The following is a 17,769-nucleotide window of genomic DNA, read 5'->3' as shown; positions in this document are numbered from 1 at the left end:
CCTCCGCTCTCCTCTCCTGTGCTCTCCTCTCCTCTGTTCTCCTGCGCTCTCCTCTCCTCTCCTCTCCTCTGCACTCCTCTCCTGTGCTCTCCTCTCTTCTGCTCTCCTCTCCTGCGCTCTCCTGCACTCTCTTCTCCTCTGCTCTCCTCTCCTGTGCTCCCATCTCCTCTGCACTCCTCCTCTGTGCTCTACTCTCCTCTGCTCTCCTCTCCTGCGCTCTCCTGCACTCTCCTCTGCTCTCCTCTCCTGCACTCTCCTCTCCTCCGCTCTCCTCTCTTGTGCTCTCCTCTCCTCTGTTCTCCTGCGCTCTCCTCTCCTGTGCTCTCCTCTCCTCTGAACTCCTCTCCTGTGCTCTCCTCTCTTCTGCTCTCCTCTCCTGCGCTCTCCTGCGCTCTCCTCTCCTCCGCTCTCCTCTCCTGTGCTCTCCTCTCCTCTGTTCTCCTGCGCTCTCCTCTCCTCTCCTCTCCTCTCCTCTGCACTCCTCTCCTGTGCTCTCCTCTCTTCTGCTCTCCTCTCCTGCGCTCTCCTGCACTCTCTTCTCCTCTGCTCTCCTCTCCTGTGCTCCCCTCTCCTCTGCACTCCTCCTCTGTGCTCTACTCTCCTCTGCTCTCCTCTCCTGCGCTCTCCTGCGCTCTCCTCTGCTCTCCTCTCCTGCACTCTCCTCTCCTCCGCTCTCCTCTCTTGTGCTCTCCTCTCCTCTGTTCTCCTGCGCTCTCCTCTCCTCTGCTCTCCTCTCCACTGATCTCCTCTCCTGCACTCACCTCTCCTCTGCTCTCTTCTCCTGCACTCTCCTTTCCTGCGCTCTCCTCTCATCTGTTCTCATCTCCTGTGCTCTCCTCTCCTCTGCTCTCTTCTCCTGCGCCCTGCTCTCCTGCGTTCTCCTCTCCTCTGCTCTTCTCTCCTCTTCTCTCCTCTCCTCTGCTCTCCTCTCCTCTGCTCTCCTCTGCTCTCCTCTCCTGCGCGCTCCTCTCCTCTCCTCTCCTCTCCTTTCCTCTCCTCTCCTCTCCTCTCCTCTCCTCTCATCTCCTCTACTCTCCTCTCCTGCACTCTCCTCTCCTCTGCTGTCTTCTCCTGCACTCTCCTCTCCTGCTCTCTCCGCTCCTCTGCTCTCCTCTCCTCTCCTGCGCTCTCCTCTCCTCTGCTCTCCTCTCCTCTGCTCTCCTCTCCTGCGCACTCCTCTCCTGCGCTCTCCTCTCCTGTTCTCTCCTCTTCTCTCCTCTCCTGCTCTCTCCTCTCCTCTGCTCTCCTCTCCTGCGCTCTGTTCTCCTCTGCTCTGCTCTCTTGCGCTCTCCTCTCCTGATCTCTCCTCTCCTGCGCTCTCCTCTCATGCGTTCTCCTCTCCTCTGCTCTCCTCTCCTGCGCTCTCCTCTCCTCTGCTCTCCTCTCCTGAGTTCTCCTCTCCTGCGCTCCTCTGTTCTCCTCTCCTCTGTTCTCCTCTCCTCTGCTCTCCTGCACTCTGCTCTCCTCTGCTCTCCTCTCCACTTATCTCCTCTCCGGCGTTCTCCTCTCCTGAACTCTCCTGCGCTCTCCTCTCCTCTGTTCTCATCTCCTGCGCTCTCCTCTCCTGTGCTCTCCTCTCCTGCTCTCTCCTACGCTCTCCTCTGCTCTCCTCTCCTGCACTCTCCTCTCCTCCGCTCTCCTCTCCTGTGCTCTCCTCTCCTCTGTTCTCCTCTCATGCACTCTCCTCTCCTCTGTTCTCCTCTCCTGTGATCTCCTCTCCTCTGCTCTCCTCTCCACTTATCTCCTCTCCTGCGTTCTCCTCTCCTGAACTCTACTCTCATCTCTTGTGCTCTCCTCTCCTCTCCTGTGATCTCCTCTCCTCTGCATTCGTCTACTGTGCTCTCCTCTCCTCTAATCTCCTCTCCTATGCTCTCCTCTCCTCTGCTCTCCTCTACTCTACTTTGCTCTCTTCTCCTGTGCTCTCCTCTCCTGTGCTCTCCTCTCCTCTGCACTCCTCTCCTGTGCTCTCCTCTCTTCTGCTCTCCTCTCCTGCGCTCTCCTGCGCTCTCCTCTCCTCCGCTCTCCTCTCCTGTGCTCTCCTCTCCTCTGTTCTCCTGCGCTCTCCTCTCCTCTCCTCTCCACTGATCTCCTCTCCTGTGCTCTCCTCTCCTCTACTATCATCTCCTGCACTCTCTTCTCCTCTGCTCTCCTCTCCTGTGCTCTCCTCTCCTCTGCACTCCTCTCCTCTGCTCTCCTCTCCTGCGCTCTCCTGCGCTCTCCTCTGCTCTCCTCTCCTCCGCTCTCCTCTCTTGTGCTCTCCTCTCCTCTGTTCTCCTGCGCTCTCCTCTCCTCTGCTCTCCTCTCCACTGATCTCCTCTCCTGCGCTCTCCTCTCTACTATCATCTCCTGCACTCACCTCTCCTCTGTTCTCCTCTCATGCACTCTCCTATCCTCTGTTCTCCTCTCCTGTGATCTCCTCTCCTCTGCTCTCCTCTCCACTTATCTCCTCTCCTGCGTTCTCCTCTCCTGAACTCTACTCTCATCTCTTGTGCTCTCCTCTCATCTCCTGCGATCTCCTCTCCTCTGCATTCGTCTACTGTGCTCTCCTCTCCTCTAATCTCCTCTCCTATGCTCTCCTCTCCTCTGCTCTCCTCTACTCTACTTTGCTCTCTTCTCCTCTGGTCTCCTCTCCTGTGCTCTCCTCTCCTCTGCACTCCTCTCCTGTGCTCTCCTCTCTTCTGCTCTCCTCTCCTGCGCTCTCCTGCGCTCTCCTCTCCTCCGCTCTCCTCTCCTGTGCTCTCCTCTCCTCTGTTCTCCTGCGCTCTCCTCTCCTCTCCTCTCCACTGATCTCCTCTCCTGTGCTCTCCTCTCCTCTACTATCATCTCCTGCACTCTCTTCTCCTCTGCTCTCCTCTCCTGTGCTCTCCTCTCTTCTGCACTCCTCTCCTGTGCTCTACTCTCCTCTGCTCTCCTCTCCTGCGCTCTCCTGTGCTCTCCTCTGCTCTCCTCTCCTGCACTCTCCTCTCCTCCGCTCTCCTCTCTTGTGCTCTCCTCTCCTCTGTTCTCCTGCGCTCTCCTCTCCTCTGCTCTCCTCTCCACTGATCTCCTCTCCTGCGCTTTCCTCTCTACTATCATCTCCTGCACTCACCTCTCCTCTGCTCTCTTCTCCTGCACTCTCCTTTCCTGTGCTCTCCTCTCATCTGTTCTCATCTCCTGTGCTCTCCTCTCCTCTGCTCTCTTCTCCTGCACCCTGCTCTCCTGTGTTCTCCTCTCCTCTGCTCTTCTCTCCTCTGCTCTCCTCTCCTCTGCTCTCCTCTCCTCTGCTCTCCTCTGCTCTCATCTCCTCTGCTCTCCTCTCCTGCGCTCTCCTCTCCTCTCCTCTCCTCTCCTCTCCTCTCCTCTCCTCTCCTCTCCTCTCCTCTCCTATCCTCTCCTCTCCTCTCCTCTGCTCTCTTCTCCTGCGCCCTGCTCTCCTGCGTTCTCCTCTCCTCTGCTCTTCTCTCCTCTACTCTCCTCTCCTCTGCTCTCCTCTCCTCTGCTCTCCTCTGCTCTCATCTCCTCTGCTCTCCTCTCCTGCGCGCTCCTCTCCTCTCCTCTCCTCTCCTCTCCTGCACTCTCCTCTCCTCTGCTGTCTTCTCCTGCACTCTCCTCTCCTGCTCTCTCCACTCCTCTGCTCACCTCTCCTCTCCTGCTCTCTCCTCTCCTCTGCTCTCCTCTCCTCTGCTCTCCTCTCCTGCGCACTCCTCTCCTGCGCTCTCCTCTCCTGTTCTCTCCTCTTCTCTCCTCTCATGCTCTCTCCTCTCCTCTGCTCTCCTCTCCTGCGCTCTGTTCTCCTCTGATCTGCTCTCTTGCGCTCTCCTCTCCTGCTCTCTCCTCTCCTCTGCTCTCCTCTCCTGCGCTCTCCTCTCATGCGTTCTCCTCTCCTCTGCTCTCCTCTCCTGCACTCTCCTCTCCTCTGCTCTCCTCTCCTGAGTTCTCCTCTCCTGCGCTCTCCTCTGCTCTGCTCTCGTCTCCTGCACTATTCTCTCCTGCGCTCTCCTCTCCTCTGCTCTCCTCTCCTGCGCTCCCCTTTCCTCTGCTCTCCTCTCATCTGTTCTCATCTCCTGTGCTCTCCTCTCCTCTGCTCTCTTCTCCTGCACCCTGCTCTCCTGTGTTCTCCTCTCCTCTGCTCTTCTCTCCTCTGCTCTCCTCTCCTCTGCTCTCCTCTCCTCTGCTCTCCTCTGCTCTCATCTCCTCTGCTCTCCTCTCCTGCACTCACCTCTCCTCTGTTCTCCTCTCATGCACTCTCCTATCCTCTGTTCTCCTCTCCTGTGATCTCCTCTCCTCTGCTCTCCTCTCCACTTATCTCCTCTCCTGCGTTCTCCTCTCCTGAACTCTACTCTCATCTCTTGTGCTCTCCTCTCATCTCCTGCGATCTCCTCTCCTCTGCATTCGTCTACTGTGCTCTCCTCTCCTCTAATCTCCTCTCCTATGCTCTCCTCTCCTCTGCTCTCCTCTACTCTACTTTGCTCTCTTCTCCTCTGGTCTCCTCTCCTGTGCTCTCCTCTCCTCTGCACTCCTCTCCTGTGCTCTCCTCTCTTCTGCTCTCCTCTCCTGCGCTCTCCTGCGCTCTCCTCTCCTCCGCTCTCCTCTCCTGTGCTCTCCTCTCCTCTGTTCTCCTGCGCTCTCCTCTCCTCTCCTCTCCACTGATCTCCTCTCCTGTGCTCTCCTCTCCTCTACTATCATCTCCTGCACTCTCTTCTCCTCTGCTCTCCTCTCCTGTGCTCTCCCTCTCTTCTGCACTCCTCTCCTGTGCTCTACTCTCCTCTGCTCTCCTCTCCTGCGCTCTCCTGTGCTCTCCTCTGCTCTCCTCTCCTGCACTCTCCTCTCCTCCGCTCTCCTCTCTTGTGCTCTCCTCTCCTCTGTTCTCCTGCGCTCTCCTCTCCTCTGCTCTCCTCTCCACTGATCTCCTCTCCTGCGCTTTCCTCTCTACTATCATCTCCTGCACTCACCTCTCCTCTGCTCTCTTCTCCTGCACTCTCCTTTCCTGTGCTCTCCTCTCATCTGTTCTCATCTCCTGTGCTCTCCTCTCCTCTGCTCTCTTCTCCTGCACCCTGCTCTCCTGTGTTCTCCTCTCCTCTGCTCTTCTCTCCTCTGCTCTCCTCTCCTCTGCTCTCCTCTCCTCTGCTCTCCTCTGCTCTCATCTCCTCTGCTCTCCTCTCCTGCGCTCTCCTCTCCTCTCCTCTCCTCTCCTCTCCTCTCCTCTCCTCTCCTCTCCTCTCCTCTCCTCTCCTCTCCTCTCCTCTCCTCTCCTATCCTCTCCTCTCCTCTCCTCTGCTCTCTTCTCCTGCGCCCTGCTCTCCTGCGTTCTCCTCTCCTCTGCTCTTCTCTCCTCTACTCTCCTCTCCTCTGCTCTCCTCTCCTCTGCTCTCCTCTGCTCTCATCTCCTCTGCTCTCCTCTCCTGCGCGCTCCTCTCCTCTCCTCTCCTCTCCTCTCCTGCACTCTCCTCTCCTCTGCTGTCTTCCTCCTGCACTCTCCTCTCCTGCTCTCTCCACTCCTCTGCTCACCTCTCCTCTCCTGCTCTCTCCTCTCCTCTGCTCTCCTCTCCTCTGCTCTCCTCTCCTGCGCACTCCTCTCCTGCGCTCTCCTCTCCTGTTCTCTCCTCTTCTCTCCTCTCATGCTCTCTCCTCTCCTCTGCTCTCCTCTCCTGCGCTCTGTTCTCCTCTGATCTGCTCTCTTGCGCTCTCCTCTCCTGCTCTCTCCTCTCCTCTGCTCTCCTCTCCTGCGCTCTCCTCTCATGCGTTCTCCTCTCCTCTGCTCTCCTCTCCTGCACTCTCCTCTCCCTCTGCTCTCCTCTCCTGAGTTCTCCTCTCCTGCGCTCTCCTCTGCTCTGCTCTCGTCTCCTGCACTATTCTCTCCTGCGCTCTCCTCTCCTCTGCTCTCCTCTCCTGCGCTCCCCTTTCCTCTGCTCTCCTCTCTTGTGCTCTCCTCTACTCTGCTCTCCTCTCTTGCACTCTCCTCTCTTGTGCTCTCCTCTCCTGCGCTCTCCTCTCCTCTGCTTTCCTTTTCTCTTCTCTCCTCTCCTCTTCTCTCATATCCGCTGCTCTTCTCTCCTCTGCTCTCCTCTCCTGCGCTCTGCTCTCCTCTCTTGTGCTCTCCTCTCATGCGCTATCCTCTCCTGTGCTCTCCTCTCCTCTGTTCTCCTCTGCTGCACTCTCCTCTCCTCTTCTCTCCTCTCCTCTGCTCTCCTCTCCTGCGCTATCCTCTCCTGCGCTCTCATCTCATCTGTTCTCATCTACTGCGCTCTCCTCTCCTCTGCTCTCCTCTCCTGTGCTCTCCTCTACTCTGCTCTCTTCTCCTGCACTCTCCTCTCCTCTTCTCTCCTCTCCTCTGCTCTCCTGCTCTCTCCTCTCATCTACTCTCCTCTCCACTATTCTCCTCTCCTCTCCTGCGCTCTCTTCTCACATGCTTCGCTCTCCTCTCCTGTGCCAGCCTCTCCACTGCTCTCATCTCCTCTGCTCTCCTATCCTATGCTCTCCTCTCCTGTGCTCTCCTCTCCTCTGCTCTCCTCTCATCTGCTGTCCTCTCCTCTCTTATGCTCTCCTCTGCTCTCATCTCCTGCGCTCTACTCTCCTCTGCTTTCCTCTCCTGCGCTCTCCTCTCCTGCTTTATCCTCTCCTCTGCTCTCCTCTCCCCTCCTCTGCTCTCCTCTCCTCTCCTGCGCTCTCCTCTCCTCTGCTCTCTTCTCCTGTGCTCTCCTCTGCTCTCCTCTCCTCTGTTCTCCTCTCCTGTGCTCTCCTCTCCTCTCCTCTCCTCTCCTCTCCTCTCCTCTCCTCTCCTCTCCTCTCCTCTCCTCTCCTCTCCTCTCCTTTGTTCTCCTCTCCTCTGCTCTCCTCTCCACTGCTCTCCTCTCCTCTGCTCTCCTCTCCTCTCCTCTGCTCTCCTTTTCTCTTCTCTCCTCTCCTCTGTTCTCCTCTCCTCTGCTCTCCTCTCCTGTGCTCTCCTCTCCTCTGCTTTCCTCTGCTGTCCTCTCCTCTGCTGTCCTCTCCTGTGCTCTCCTCTCCTCTTCTCTCATCTCCTCTGCTCTCCTCTCCTCTGCTTCCTCTCTTGCGCTCTCCTCTCCTCTGCTCTCCGCTCCTGTGCTCTGCTCTCCGCTCCTGTGCTCTCCTCTCCTCTCCTCTCCTCTCCTCTCCTCTCCTCTCCTCTCCTCTCCTCTCCTCTCCTCTCCTCTCCTCTCCTCTCCTCTCCTCTCCTCTCCTCTGCTGTCTTCTCCTGCACTCTCCTCTCCTGCTCTATCCGCTCCTCTGCTCTCCTCTCCTCTCCTGCGCTCTCCTCTCCTGTGCTCTCCTCTCCTCTACTATCATCTCCTGCACTCTCTTCTCCTCTGCTCTCCTCTCCTCTCCTCTCCTCTGCACTCCTCTCCTGTGCTCTACTCTCCTCTGCTCTCCTCTCCTGCACTCTCCTGCGCTCTCCTCTGCTCTCCTCTCCTGCACTCTCCTCTCCTCCGCTCTCCCCTCTTGTGCTCTCCTCTCCTCTGTTCTCCTGCGCTCTCCTCTCCTCTGCTCTCCTCTCCACTGATCTCCTCTCCTGCGCTCTCCTCTCTACTATCATCTCCTGCACTCTCCTCTCCTCTCCTCTCCTCTCATTTGTTCTCCTCTCCTCTGCTCTCCTCTCCACTGCTCTCCTCTCCTCTGCTCTCCTCTCCTCTCCTCTGCTCTCCTTTTCTCTTCTCTCCTCTCCTCTGTTCTCCTCTCCTCTGCTCTCCTCTCCTGTGCTCTCCTCTCCTCTGCTTTCCTCTGCTGTCCTCTCCTCTGCTGTCCTCTCCTGTGCTCTCCTCTCCTCTTCTCTCATCTCCTCTGCTCTCCTCTCCTCTGCTTTCCTCTCTTGCGCTCTCCTCTCCTCTGCTCTCCGCTCCTGTGCTCTCCTCTCCTGTGCTCTCCTCTCCTCTCCTCTCCTCTCCTCTCCTCTCCTCTCCTCTCCTCTCCTCTCCTCTCCTCTCCTCTCCTCTCCTCTCCTCTCCTCTGCTGTCTTCTCCTGCACTCTCCTCTCCTGCTCTATCCGCTCCTCTGCTCTCCTCTCCTCTCCTGCGCTCTCCTCTCCTGTGCTCTCCTCTCCTCTACTATCATCTCCTGCACTCTCTTCTCCTCTGCTCTCCTCTCGTTCTCCTCTCCTCTCCTCTCCTCTCCTCTCCTCTCCTCTCCTCTCCTCTCCTCTCCTCTCCTCTCCTCTCCTCTCCTCTCCTCTGCTGTCTTCTCCTGCACTCTCCTCTCCTGCTCTATCCGCTCCTCTGCTCTCCTCTCCTCTCCTGCGCTCTCCTCTCCTGTGCTCTCCTCTCCTCTACTATCATCTCCTGCACTCTCTTCTCCTCTGCTCTCCTCTCCTCTCCTCTCCTCTGCACTCCTCTCCTGTGCTCTACTCTCCTCTGCTCTCCTCTCCTGCACTCTCCTGCGCTCTCCTCTGCTCTCCTCTCCTGCACTCTCCTCTCCTCCGCTCTCCCCTCCTGCGCTCTCCTCTCTACTATCATCTCCTGCACTCACCTCTCCTCTGCTCACTTCTCCTGCACTCTCCTTTCCTGCGCTCTCCTCTCATCTGTTCTCATCTCCTGTGCTCTCCTCTCCTCTGCTCTCTTCTCCTGCGCCCTGCTCTCCTGCGTTCTCCTCTCCTTTGCTCTTCTCTCCTCTACTCTCCTCTCCTCTGCTCTCCTCTCCTCTGCTCTCCCTCTGCTCTCATCTCCTCTGCTCTCCTCTCCTGCGCGCTCCTCTCCTCTCCTCTCCTCTCCTCTCCTGCACTCTCCTCTCCTCTGCTGTCTTCTCCTGCACTCTCCTCTCCTGCTCTCTCCGCTCCTCTGCTCTCCTCCCCTCTCCTGCGCTCTCCTCTCCTCTGCTCTCCTCTGCTCTCCTCTCATGCGCACTCCTCTCCTGCGCTCTCCTCTCCTGTTCTCTCCTCTTCTCTCCTCTCATGCTCTCTCCTCTCCTCTGCTCTCCTCTCCTGCGCTCTGTTCTCCTCTGCTCTGCTCTCTTGCGCTCTCCTCTCCTGCTCTCTCCTCTCCTCTGCTCTCCTCTCCTGCGCTCTCCTCTCATGCGTTCTCCTCTCCTCTGCTCTCCTCTCCTGCGCTCTCCTCTCCTCTGCTCTCCTCTCCTGAGTTCTCCTCTCCTGCGCTCTCCTCTGCTCTGCTCTCGTCTCCTGCACTATCCTCTCCTGCGCTCTCCTCTCCTGCGCTCCCCTTTCCTCTGCTCTCCTCTCTTGTGCTCTCCTCTACTCTGCTCTCCTCTCTTGCACTCTCCTCTCTTGTGCTCTACTCTCCTGCGCTCTCCTCTCCTCTGCTTTCCTTTTCTCTTCTCTCCTCTCCTCTTCTCTCATATCCGCTGCTCTTCTCTCCTCTGCTCTCCTCTCCTGCGCTCTGCTCTCCTCTCTTGTGCTCTCCTCTCCTGCGCTATCCTCTCCTGTGCTCTCCTCTCCTCTGTTCTCCTCTGCTGCACTCTCCTCTCCTCTTCTCTCCTCTCCTCTGCTCTCCTCTCCTGCGCTATCCTCTCCTGCGCTCTCATCTCATCTGTTCTCATCTACTGCGCTCTCCTCTCCTCTGCTGTCCTCTCCTGTGCTCTCTCTACTCTGCTCTCTTCTCCTGCACTCTCCTCTCCTCTTCTCTCCTCTCCTGCACTCTCCTGCTCTCTCCTCTCCTCTACTCTCCTCTCCACTAATCTCCTCTCCTCTCCTGCGCTCTCTTCGCACATGCTTTCCTCTCCTGCGCTCTCCTCTCCTGTGCCAGCCTCTCCACTGCTCTCATCTCCTCTGCTCTCCTATCCTCTGCTCTCCTCTCCTGTGCTCTCCTCTCCTCTGCTCTCCTCTCGTCTGCTGTCCTCTCCTCTCCTATGCTCTCCTCTCCTCTGCTCTCATCTCCTGCGCTCTCCTCTCCTCTGCTTTCCTCTCCTGCGCTCTCCTCTCCTGCTTTATCCTCTCCTCTGCCTCCTCTCCTCTCCTCTGCTCTCCTCTCCTGCGCTCTCCTCTCCTGCGCTCTCCTCTCCTGCGCTCTCCTCTCCTGCGCTCTCCTCTCCTCTGCTCTCCTCTCTTTCTGCTCTCCTGCGCTCTCCTCTCCTGCGCTCTCCTCTCCTCTGCTCTCTTCTCCTGCGCTCTCCTCTGCTCTCCTCTCCTCTGTTCTCCTCTCCTGTGCTCTCCTCTCCTCTCCTCTCCTCTCCTCTCCTCTCCTCTCCTTTGTTCTCCTCTCCTTTGTTCTCCTCTCCTCTGCTCTCCTCTCCACTGCTCTCCTCTCCTCTGCTCTCCTCTCCTCTGCTCTCCTTTTCTCTTCTCTCCTCTCCTCTGTTCTCCTCTCCTCTGCTCTCCTCTCCTGTGCTCTCCTCTCCTCTGCTTTCATCTGCTGTCCTCTCCTCTGCTGTCCTCTCCTGTGCTCTCCTCTCCTCTTCTCTCATCTCCTCTGCTCTCCTCTCCTCTGCTTTCCTCTCTTGCGCTCTCCTCTCCTCTGCTCTCCGCTCCTGTGCTCTCCTCTCCTGTGCTCTCCTCTCCTCTGCTCTCCTCTGCTTTCCTCTCCTCTGCTGTCCTCTCCTGTGCTCTCCTCTCATCTTCTCTCATCTCCTCTGCTCTCCTCTGCTCTGCTCTCCTCTCCTCTCCTCTACTCTCCTCTCCTCTGCTCTCGTCTTCTCTGCACTCCTCTCCTGTGCTCTCCTGTGCTCTCCTGTGCTCTCCTGTGCTCTCCTCTCCTCTCCTCTCCTCTCCTCTCCTCTCCTCGCCTCTCCTCTCCTCTCCTCTCCTCTCCTCTCCTCTCCTGTGCTCTCTCTGTTATGCTCTCCTCTCCTTACAGTAGATGCAGTGGTGAGTAAAATATTTGGAGATTCCAAAGGCTTTATCTTCATCCTTCTCCCTCATTCTCTCTATTTCTCTTCCTCCCACTGTTCCATCATCTTTCTCTCCACCCTCCCTAACATCTTTAGGGCTGCAATATAAGGGTATGTGTGTAATGTGCATTAGGCAAGGAGTGTGTGTGCGTGTGTGTGTGTGTCTGATGTATGTTAGGCGTGGGGAATGTTCAGTCCAAGCAGGCGTGTTTGGAGTGATGACCTCTTACGTGTGTCCCAGAGAGACACACACGAGAAACATCAAAATGGGCTATATCTATTCTCTCTGTGTTCTTTCTCTCCAGGGACTGAGAGTCAGACTGGACAGCAGACTGAAAAGAAGAGATAGAAGACAATGGAGAAAGGAAAGAAGATAGGAGAGGAGTGATAGAGGAGACAAAAGAGGGAATAGCAGGGGAGAAGAGAGGAGATAGAGGAGAGGAGTGATAGACAAGATAAGAGAGGAGACAGGAGGGGATGACAAGAGAAGGGAGGAACCCAAATAATAGACATAAAGAAGAGACAGCAGAGAGAAAAAAGCAGTAGAAGAAAGAGAAGTGAGAAGAGGTAGGGAAGAGAGAAGAGAAGAGTGAGATAAAAGGATGAGCTAAAGGAAGGGAAAAGGGATGATGGAAGGGAGCAGGTTGATGTTTATTGGGATGAGTCTTGTCCTGGAGGCAGACCTGAGTAATTTCTGCTAGATGTGCCAGCTGCAGTCAAAATTGGCTATATTGTAAAAACTCATGAAAACAAAATGAGCTTTTTGGTCTTAATTTAAGGTTAGGTTAGGTATTACGGTTAGCAGTGTGGTTAAAGTTAAGGTTAGGGTTAGGATGAATGACTTTATGGCTGTGACAGCTAGTGACCACTCTGCAGAGCTCCCTCCAGTACATGAGTCCTCCCAATAAATGCTAATCTGCTGGAAGGGAGCGATGGAAGGGAGGAAAGGAACGATAGCAGCCAGGCAAGAAGCTTGTGAAGTGTTTATGAGTGGGAAGCACTGTTTCCAAGTGTGAAAAGGGGTGGGGGAGGGAGAGAGAAAGAAAGTGAAGGTTGTTCTCTGGCATGTAACCGTTACAGTAAGCTCTCAGCTCAATACGGCCCTGAAGGCACAACGCCTCTCCTCGCTCTGCTTACACACACACACACACGCGCACACACACACACACACACACACACACACACACACACACACACACACACACACACACACACACACACACACACACACACACACACACACTCATAAAAGAGCAGAGGAGAGGGAATATGACAACTATTTGAACAGGAGGTTGCATGTGTGTGTGTGTGTGTGTGTGTGTGTGTGTGTTGACTGATCTGTTTACTGCAGACGGGGGACGGTAGGTGGAGTTGAATGATGGCTTTGAAAAGTGTGTGGGTGGGGGGTGTCTGCGATTTCATGACAGCAAAAAATAAAAATCTCAAGCTGTGGCTTTGTGCAAAGCTCTGAGTGTGTATTCGTGTGTGTGTGTGTGTGTGTTTTAGCAGTGTTGGGGTTACAAAGTAACACTTTAGTGTAATAATATTACTTTTTGCAGTACTGAGTAATATAACTGCGTTACTGTTCCAATTTGTGTAATAATATTACAGTTACTGATCAAATAAATTATTACACTTTTACACTTATTATACTTATTTAGTTATTATTATTCCCCTCTCTGTTGGCGCAATATTTAAAAACATTGACTTTTTCAGTGTGGAAGTACTCCTCATTACTTTGATTTGGTAGGACAAAATGACAAGAATATAAATGTAAAATGTCAACTGTGCCCAGGCGTGAAACACCTCTCCACTGCTAGAAACAAGACTTCTCATCTCTTGAACCACCTGCAAAGGCAACACGCCATTACAAAACTTGTAGAGAAACACCCCCGAGACCTGACCACTGCTGCTGAAGATGGACTGTAGGTGTAGGCCCACCTCATCCAAATAACCAAGGCTTGATTTTAATTGTTCAGGAGGACAGGCTGTAACCCAAGGAGAGCTGAACAAGCTTGTAGCTGGGTATATATATAGTAAAGGAAATGCTGCCCTTATCCACGGTAGAATCTGTCATTATTAGTCTACTTGTGTTGGTGTATAGACCTACGTAACATAACATTGACATTGTTTACATTGAGTGAGGACACGCAACGTTTGGGGTGTAACGAAAAAGTAATATAACGAGTAGTGTAACAAATTATTCTTTCCATGGAGTAATAGTCAAGTAATTTGTTATTGTTTGTAACCCCAACACTGGTGTTTAGCAGTTGGCATTGAGAGAAGCTCACATCTACAGGATTACTTCGACAATTGGCCATAGTGTCAGCTTAATTACCATAGCAACAGCATAGCTACAGAGAGGGCTCTGGTCTAGAAGAACATTGAGACTGCGCTAAATGATACACATCACATGCATGCACACTACAGCACACAAAATTATCATCATCACAGTCATCATCATTATCATCATCATCATCATCAAAAGCATCAGAAGCATCAGAAGCATCAGAATGTTCTGCCTCATCCTCCTCATCTTGATCATCACCAGTGTACCACATGTCTATCTATTCCTAACTGTAACTGTTGAAGTAAGAGTGGAGGGGGGGATGGATGAGGGAAGAAGGGTGAGATAGAGAAAGGATGGATGGAGGGAGGGAAGGAGGGTGAGATAGAGAAAGGATGGATGGAGGGAGGGAAGGAGGGTGAGAGCAAAGATTGGGAGGTAGGGTGAGAGAGGGAAGGAAAGGGGAGATCGACTTTGGGGATACTAGCAGATCAGAGCGACAGATCAGAGCGACTGCCCCATCTCTCTCACTTCCTCTCCAGCCCTCCCTACATTTTCAGACTTATTTTTCCCACCTCCACACCTCTCCTGCTCACTGGAGGCTGCGGCAGCCTCTCTCCTCTCTCTCCTCTCTCTCTCTCTCTCTCTCTCTCTCTCTCTCTCTCTCTCTCTCTCTCTCTCTCTCCCTCTTTCTCTCCCTCTCTCCCTGAGACAGCTGTGCTCGGAGCCCTTTTATTTGCAGCTTGAGAAATGAAGATGTGGAATTTCAAAGAGAATCCTCTTCTGCTGACGCATACTGTTCCACTCCACCAGCAACTCAGCTCTACCTCTCTGCCTCCCCCTCTATCTCCTATCCCTCCCTCCCCCCCCTCCCTCCCTCCCTCCCTCCCTCCCTCTATCTCTCCATCTCACTCCCTTTCACTACTGCTACCTTTCTCTCCACCTCTCCCAACTTCAGTCTGCCTGTCAGTCTCCCTATGCCCAAACCTCCCTCTCCCTTTCTCTATAAAGCTGTAGTGGCTGTGCTGTTTGTTGAGGTAATTTTGATGTCCCCCATTGGTCATGGTTAGAAGTGGAATGAACACCTCAAATCCTGTCTGTCTGTCTGTCTGTCTGTCTGTCTGTCTGTCTGTCTGTCTGTCTGTCTGTCTGTCTGTCTGTCTGTCTGTCTGTCTGTCTGTCTGTCTGTCTGTCTGTCTGTCTGTCTGTCTGTCTGTCTGTATGTATGTCTATCTTTCCTACAGCAGTGTATTTATACATATGTCTTTGTACTCCACCTGCACTCAACCCAATCCTATTTTTCCCTTTTCCTTCTCTTCTGTCTTCAGAGACTCTCCTGCTATATAAGCCTATAACACACACACACACACACACACACACACTCACACACACACAAACACACTCACTATTTCATTATTACTGCTATAGGAGTCTCTATTAACTTCAGCTCTGTGCTGTTGTATCAATTACATACAGCTAATAGATGCCAATGGCAACTAGCAAGCATTACAGTACATGTTAATTAAGGTGAATTGTTCTTATACGTTTCATGTTGCTATGCTTGCCAAAGCAATTATTGCATATCTCGCTCCCCTTCTCTCTCTCATAATGAACTATCTTTCCTCCCCCTTCCATCTCTCTCCTCCACTCAAAACAGACCCGACAGTAAAGTTAATGTTGAGCATTCCCCTTTGACATCTCTCTTTTCCCCTGCCTCCATCCCCTCACTCTCCCCCTCTCCCATTCTGCCAGGTCTACACTACTGACCTGTGAAGCTGATGTTGAGGAGGTAGTCTACAGTACTGACCTGTGAAGCTGATGTTGAGGAGGTAGTCTCTGTAGAGCTTACGTCCATCCAGAGCCTTCATGCTGTCACAGAGCTTGGTGGTGTTGAACACAATGTCCTCTGCATCTTATGGAGGGCGTGGGCCACGGCATATACTGCATTCACCACAAACATGATCTTGGACTCCGGCTCAAAGTTACTATCATCCACCAACACACCCTTCTCACAGGGAGGGAGAGGAGAGAGACACAGTCCCCCCTGACCCTACTCCTCCTGCCCCAGCTCCTCCTCCACCCCCTCCGCCAAGCGAGCACTGGAACTTCTGCTCCCAGAATTCCCGGTACCAGGGGTTGCGGTGGTTGTTGATTGGATCCAGAGACAGGAAGTAGCGATTAAACGCCGGCACGGGATTGGCCGCCAGCTCCAGGGTGATGGCCCCCGTCGGCTGTGGCCTCGTTGCCCTTGACAATGCTCTCCTGTGCCCCCCAGCCGTCGCTGGCCACCCAGATGAAGGTAGCGTTGAGTCGTGCAGCAGCAGAGAGGAGTTCCCGAGCATCATCGCTGCGCAGGAAGAGGGACAGCCACGCGGGCGTTGGGCTTCTGGAGGAGCTGCCTGATCACTGCCTCATAGGACTTCTTAGCGTTAGAGCGGCCCACCTGGACATGAGAAGGAACATCCTTTAGTTATTTACACTGGAAACAGAGGGAGTAAACACAAGAGGTCTACTACAGATGTGGGATCTTCATTTGATCACCCTGTTGCAGGAGAACTATCCTCCACTGCAGAAATGTTAAACCTGTAGTGTATTTGGGGTTTAAAAAGGCTTCTGAAGTTTGTAATTTCCACTTTGACATTTCTGACTTGATTTTCCGTTACGTAAAATGTATCAACCCCTACAAAATTGTCCATTCATTGTACTCCACATAATAATTTACATTTCCTGTTGCTGCAGGATTATTTTCCTGCTGTAGCGAACTCGCTCAAATTAAGATCTTACATCTGTACATAGAATAGCTGGCTAAAATACATAGTATCACGCTTTAGGGTTAACCCTAAATCCAACTCCTTCTCCTGTTGTTTCTGTCTGATCAACCCCTCATCTTCTCTATGCTTGCTCTTCTATATTCTAACCTAGGTCTGCTCCTATCTCCTTCACTGTCAATCGCCCTATATATCTCCTGATAACTTTATCTCCACTTCTATCTCTCCCTACCTTTTCAGAGGTAGCGATGCAGATGTTCCTCATACGTGCTTCCTGTTCAAAAGCCTCAATGCCTGTCTCTCCGTAATCTCCCTCTGATGCCACCGTGGACACGTAGGTCCAGTTGAACAGCCGCAGGATCTCTGCCATGGCCTTGGCCTGGTAGAAGTCAGGGGGCACCGTGCGGGCAAAGTAGTCATAGCGCGTCTTGTCGCTGAGCTTGGCGCTGGTGGAGGCATAGCTGATCTGAGGGATCTGAAAGAGGCGCAGCAGGTTGGCCACCTGAGAGAGAGTGGCAAACAGACATGAGAAACAGACATACACAGATGCAGATGCACACACACAGTTGTGAAAATTCACACATAATCAAAGGGGTCTAGGTTCCTTTTTGGGGGGGGGGTCATTTAGCAGACGCTCTTATCCAGAGCGACTTACAGGAGCAATTAGGGTTAAGTGCCTTGCTCAAGGGCACATCGACATATTTTTCACCTAGTCGGCTCGGGGATTAGAACCAGCGACCTTTCGGTTACTGGCACAACGCTCTTAACCACTAAGCTACCTGCCGCCCCAGCTACCCTTAAGCTACCCTTTTTCTGGTCACGTTCTCCTGATTAGGATGTTACACACACACACACCCACACCCACACACATGCACACACACACAGACTGCCCTGAGGGCACACAGGCCAAACAACAACAAAAACTGTCAGCCCGGAGAAAAAAATGAGTAATTGTGTGTGATGAAAGACAAGCGATGGAGGGATAACAATGCCTATCAGAGAAAGGAGAGTGGGCTGAGGTCAGAATACACTGGGCTCTCCCCTCGGAGTGAGGGAGTGACATCTTTTACTTTTAATACAAAGAGAGAGATGGAGAGGAAGAGATGGAGAGAGAGAGAGAGAGAGAGAGAGGAGAGAGAGAGAGAGAGAGAGAGAGAGAGGAGAGAGAGAGAGAGAGAGAGAGATAAAGAGAGAGAGAGAGAGAGAGAGAGAGAGAGAGAGAGAGAGAGAGAGAGAGAGAGAGACAAAAGAAAGAGAGACTGAGAAAACAGAGACAGAGTTGGAGGGAGAGCGAGTTGGAGAGATGAGGGATTTGGGTCTGATAGAGTAGAGTGTTTTGTGCAGTCACAGAGGAGTAGAAGAGGAGGAGATTTTATGCTAAACTATGCAAATCACCTTACTCTGTCACAGTGCCATACCACTGGAGCTGTGTGAATGTATTTGTGTGTGTGTTTGTGTGTTACCTGTATAGACACGCTGCTATAGGATCCTCCTATAACTCCAGCAATGGCCAGGGGAATGTCTTCTGTAGAGCGTAGGATCCATCAGGGCAAATAAACTCTGTATCGTCCACCTTGGTCAGAGATGCACGCACAAACTCCAGCGCCTGGGAAATACACACACACACACACACACACACACACACACACACACACACACACACACACACACACACACACACACACACACACACACACACTCAATAAACACTTATTGAAAGACTGTAAATGTAATATGGACAGTGTTTTCTATGAGCTACAATAAGGCTTACTTTTATATTTATTTCAAGGGCAAGCTTATTATGCCAATTGTATAATTTTTCTACGGCGAAAGCTTAAAAAGCAGGAAGAAATAAAAAGTGTGTGGGTGTGCTTATGTGTGTGTATGTGTGAGTGTGACAGTGCTCACCAACCTGTTCCAGTGCGTATGTATCTCTAGAACAAGTGT

The 17,769-nt window shown here is 53.3% G+C and overlaps 1 pseudogene across 1 annotated transcript in view; it reads right to left on the bottom strand.

Annotated features, from left to right (window-relative positions):
- Positions 1-17,761, bottom strand: part of LOC311136764 (metabotropic glutamate receptor 3-like) — a 36,981-nt pseudogene extending 19,220 nt beyond the window's left edge. Inside the window, exons 1-4 of the transcript in view lie at positions 17,735-17,761; positions 17,286-17,428; positions 16,055-16,324; positions 14,862-15,497 (exon numbers count right to left, since the gene is read on the bottom strand). The product of the transcript in view is annotated as a metabotropic glutamate receptor 3-like (transcript). The remainder of the gene's footprint in view (positions 1-14,861; positions 15,498-16,054; positions 16,325-17,285; positions 17,429-17,734) is intronic.
- Between the last annotated feature and the right edge of the window lie 8 nt (positions 17,762-17,769).

The sequence above is a fragment of the Coregonus lavaretus genome (assembly GCF_964263955.1).
Source record: "Coregonus lavaretus genome assembly, chromosome: 11".
Taxonomy (NCBI): domain Eukaryota; kingdom Metazoa; phylum Chordata; class Actinopteri; order Salmoniformes; family Salmonidae; genus Coregonus; species Coregonus lavaretus.
Note: the sequence above shows the minus strand (reverse complement) of the source record. Positions and strands in the feature narration are given on the sequence as shown.